Here is a 5716-nt window from a genome sequence, read left to right on the forward strand (position 1 = left end):
AATTTCTATGATATTCCTAGGTGGCTTCCAATTAAGGATAGCTTCTACCTTGCTGGAATCTACCTTGATTCCTTCAGCTAACACAACCTGTCCTAAGAAGGAGATTTCTTTCAGCCAAAATTTACATTTTGACAATTTGGCGTATAGCTGTTTCTCCCTTGAAGTCTATAGTACAATCCACAGATGTCTGTCATGCTCCTCTACATTCCTCGAATATATCAAAATATCATCAATAAATGCCACCACAAACTGGTCGAGATATGGTCTGAAGATAGTGTTCATCAGATCCATAAAAGCAGCTGGAGCATTAGTTAACCCGAATGGCATTACCAGAAACTCATAGTGGCCATGTCGAGTTCTGAAAGCAGTTTTTGGAATACTCTGCTCTTGCACTTTCAACTGATAATAACCAGATCGCAAATCAATTTTGGAGAATATAGCTGCACCCTTCAACTGATCAAACAGATCATCAATGCGAGGTAATGGATATATGTTCTTTATTGTCACCTTATTCAACTGCCAGTAGTCAATACATAAGCGAAGAGTGCCATCTTTCTTCTTAACAAATAATATTGGCGCTCCCCAAGGTGACACACTAGGGCGGATGAAGCCCTTTTCAAGTAGTTCTTACAACTGTACCTTTAACTCCTTCAACTCTGCTGGTGCCATTCTGTATGGTGTTATGGAGATTGGATCCACACCAGGCATAACATTAATTTCAAACTGCACTTCTCTTTTCGAAGGTAATCCTGGCAATTCATCAAGAAATACATCTGGAAAGTCATATACTATAGGGATGTCCCTCAATGTTGGACTCCCCACTTGGGTGTCTACCACATGTGCCAAGTATGCTTCACACCCCTTTCTAATCATTTTTCTGGCTAGTGCAGCCGAAATGATGTTTGATGGCAATAGTTGCCTCTCCCCATGTATTACCACTTCACTGTACTGAGGGAGGCCAAAAGTGACTGTCTTCAGTCTACAGTCAATCATGGCGTGATGCTTGGCTAACCAATCCATGCCCAAGATGATATCATAATAGCTGAAGGGCATTTCAATGAGATCAGACAGAAAAGTGTGTCCTTAGATCACCAAAGGACAATCCCTATACATTATATTAACTCTGACCTCTTGTCCTAGCAGACTTGTTACTAGCACCTCAAAGTCCATTTTCACACATGGAACAGCAATGCAATCAATGATGCTAGTACTCACATAGGAATGGGTAGAACCCGGATCAAATAACACAAACACATCTTGATTAAAAGTTGAGAAGGTACCAGCCACAATATCAGATGTCTCTGCCTCTTCTCTCTGTCTCATTTTGTAGACTCTAACTGGAGCACTGCCTTGCTTTGATTGATTCATGGTGCCTTGGCTGCCTGCTGGACTACCTCTACCCCTGCGTCTACCTCTGTTAGGTGGTTGTGAACCTCTGGTGGCAGGATTTTGAACTGACCCTTCAGCAGTAGTAGGAGGTGGCCTAACTCTACGAGTACTGGTGTAGTTTTTGGCAAAGTGCCCTGTGCCTCCACAGTTATAATAGGCTCCTATGGCCTTGTAGCACACCCCACCATGATTTTTTCCACAAGTTTCACAATGGCGAGGAGGGTAGGAACTCCTGGTACTCTGCTGACCAGATGGAGGAGGTTTCTGTCCCTAATGTCTTCCCCTACAAGACTTTTTACCACCTCTGTTATGTCCTCCAAAGTTTTTCCTCTTCCCAGTAGGACCACTGGAACTCTGATCTATCGACTTCCCCTCTTTCTCTTTTTTTGTCTTCTCTGATTTCTTTTTCTCTGGGACCACTTCTGACTCAATTCTTTCTAATTCCAGTGCTTGAGAAATAAGCTCAGAGAAGTTGTTATGTTTGAATCCAACCACTTGTAGTCTAAGACTGGGCTTCAAGCCGATTTCAAATCTCTTACATCTCTCCCTACTAGTAGAAAGTAGACTTACTGCATAATGGCTCAGGCGGGAAAATTCCCTTTCATATTCAGCCACTGATCTACTCCCCTATTTCAGACTTAGGAACTCTTGCAGCTTCTGGTCCACATAAGCATCAGGGACATATTTTTGTCTGAACTCCCATAAAAAATCATTCCATGTTAGCACTGAAGGTTTTACCAGACTATGGGGAATGGTTTTCCACCAGTCATATGCATCCCCCTATAGCAGAGACACTGAATATTCAAATCTGAGCTCCTCTGTACAATGTAGCTTCTTGAACACCCTATCCATTCTCTCTAACCACTGTTCTGCCTCTAGAGAATCTACTGTCCCCTTGAACTCAGTAGCCCCATATTTCATCAATTTGTCATATTGCCTAGCTGAAGACTGTGGTTGTACCACTGGTGTCTGCAGTGGGGCTTGAGTAGGCATGTTACCAGCCATCTGTTGGAACATTGTAGCCATCTGCTGAGCAAACTGAGCAAGAAACTGCGATACTGAGGGGGCTGGTGTGGCTAATCCGCTCACATTGTGAAGGGCTGGGGCTTCCCCTTATACCTCAGCCTCTATCGATTGATTGACTGAACGATCACCCTCTTCCATAGTCAATTCGAGGATCTTAGACCTCCTGAACAAATAACACATGGAGATTTCCTCCCGTTAGTGCATATTTATAATTTAATGTACTGTATGTATTAAACAATGACATTGAGCAGTTGTACTATGAAGAAAGAATATTTAAATTACAGGTAAAAACAAAATTTAAAAACTTGCTCTGATACCACTAAAACATGTCACACCCTACCCCTCTGTAAGGCATAACATGATCCCGTAGTATACCTAATGAATTACCAAACTTCGTCTACTGATAACCCATTAAATACACTACAAGGGATTTTAAACATTTTCTTACTTCTTTTTACAGTGGTGAGCACTATTTACAGGTGTTAAAAATTTTTTAACTGAAATGAAACCAGATAACACATTTGAAGTATTAATAAATTTTGTAAAAATTTTGGTAGAGTGCCATCTATATTTTAAATAAAACAATTCTTCAAAAACCTGTAAAAAAAACACTTTCAATATTTTATTCAATCCCCAAACTCTAATATCCAATCAACACAATAAGTTTCTCAACATTTGCCAACTCAAATCCATAATAATTTTACTGTGTTTTCAAAAGTTGAGATAACAAAAATATATCACAATATTTACAAGCCAAAATAATTTACAAATTTAGTTTACGACTTTAATGTACAATTTTAATGTACAATTTTAATTTACAACTGCTCAAAACCAAGAACAATATATACATACTGTGAACATACATTACAATACAAAATGCAAAGTATGGTATACTCAATATACCCGATGAACTCTCAATGTAGCTTTAGTAGCCTAGTTTGCTGCCTAGTCAGTCTGTCTACCTGCGATAATAATGAAAAGCTATTGCTGAGCCAATGTCTCAGTGGTGCACAACATTAAATCATAAATCATATATCGTATAAATAGTGGATACTTAAAACCATAGTTAAATTCAAAGACAGTGAATGTCATAAAGAATTTAAACTCCATTGCATAATATCTCAATAAATATTAATAAATCATACACATAGCTCAATCATGTTCCAAAGTCTAATTCATCCCAAGAGCCGATGGCTAATGAGGAATAACATAGCTAGCTAGCAATAATATGAGTACTCATTCTATTCGTCCTCAACAGGCACACACCTCAACACTTCAGCCAGAGAGGGAATTCAAAGTCAATTCATCCCACTAGACAAGCTAGTGAGAAATTCAATCAATATACATGATAGCTGTGGTTTCAAACCATTTACAATGTTTTTCAATCAATAAGTATCCATCAAATATCATTCAAACAATTTTTCACAATTTAAAACAATAACATACAAATAGTCATAATTTATTTCAATTGAAAAATTCAAAAGAAATAATTGTTGTGCACAAACCTCTGAACTATAGCCTCTTGGCCTTGACTCAATGTTTCCTTTCCTTTTCCTGAGTCTTTGCTAACTGAAACACACAATTTCAAGTGTTTCAGTACTCATTTAAACTATCTCTAACAATAAGGCTTAATAATCAATTTATTGAATTTTATTATTTTCCTTAGTCAACCTAAAATGTTGACCCTTGATGCACTCTAGGTGAATTAGGTTTAATGTTACCAATATATCACATTTTATAGCCTTTTAGTGTTGGTACATGTTACCAAATTCATTTTCATGTATATTGCATTTTATTGCAAATTGCCAGATTTCAGTATACTAATTTGACCTAACCAGATGACCTAGTTCCCTCGGTTTTCGGGTTTCGGTCCAAACTACAAACTTGTAGGTCTATGTCTTATTGTAGGCGGAGCAAAATTTCAGGTCATTCTAAGTTGTGTATACCAATTTATGGTCAATTTACCAATGCTGGACAGAATGCACCAAAATGGTAACTTTAGGTCATTTTTAGGTAACTTTTGGTTCGGCCAGTTTTTATACCCAAACTTGTGCAAGTTATTTGACTTATTTTTGGCTATTTTTGAGCTTTAGTGTCTTCATAAGAATTGTAGATATATGTCTCAACTATTCATCAAAAAAATTTCAGGTCAATTGGACTTGTTTTGAGTAAGTTATGGTCAAAACACTAACTACTGCCCAAACGGTCAATTTTCAGGCTTCCAAAGCACTAATCTGGATTTGGTCATTTTTCAAGTCACCTTCTAAGCAGAATTTTAGTAAGCTTCCTTCATGAAAGTTGGCACATTTTGTGGGTAGTTTTACCTCCAATTGGTGTCATACCAATTGGAGTCACACATTTAAGGTTCTAAGCCAAAACATACACTACCCTACTACACATTGTTCATCCTTTACTAATTACACATTCAACACTTACCAAGTTAACTCTCCTATGCCAATTCTGGCTGTAACATACCATTAACACATTTTACTTCACATTTTTGGTCATTTTGGCAGCTTGTAACCACTCTCAATATGCACACTATAACACAGAATTTTCCAAAGTCCATTTACAACAATTTAACCACATGACATACCTCATTTACATGTCCAAATTCAAAAAATTATTTATATACACATGCTGCTATCAATGACAACATAATTCAACAATATTTCATGAACTCAAACACTTCAATCTTCTTCATGAGGCTGCCACAAGTTCACACATACTCATCAATTTCCATTTTCACTTTTTAAGCTTCCAAATCAAACCTTACACATGGAATTCAACTACAATACAATCAAACATTTAAATCATTATTCAAACCACTATTTACATGCAAGAACAAGTTGTTCATAGTGAGGTTTCATGGCTACCAAAATGGTGCACCACCATTAACTCATCAAACATCAAAACTTCTTCCACAAATCAACTCACCACAACATCCACTCAAAGTTTAATGAAATAAGAATAAAAAATACACACTTACCACTTTTGAAGCTTGACCAAAACCTCACTAAACCTCCTTAAAATTGCTATCAAAATCTTCCTTGCAAGGTGAGGATTAACTTTAAAGAAGAGATTTAGTGAAAATGGTGGCTCAAAGTGGATTGCATAGAGCTTGGAAAGGATTCGGCCATGGAGGTTTCTTTCACTTGTTTCAGCTGGTTTTGCAAAGTCAGGAAGATAAAGGCATATTCTGCCACAATTATGCTTAATGGTCCACTTAAGTGGTGTTAGTGGAGCACTAATTGAATAAAAATATATTTTAATGTTAAACTTTTCGATTTTCCATAATTTC

Source organism: Hevea brasiliensis, chromosome 6 (genome assembly GCF_030052815.1).
Source record: "Hevea brasiliensis isolate MT/VB/25A 57/8 chromosome 6, ASM3005281v1, whole genome shotgun sequence".
Taxonomy (NCBI): Eukaryota; Viridiplantae; Streptophyta; class Magnoliopsida; order Malpighiales; family Euphorbiaceae; genus Hevea; species Hevea brasiliensis.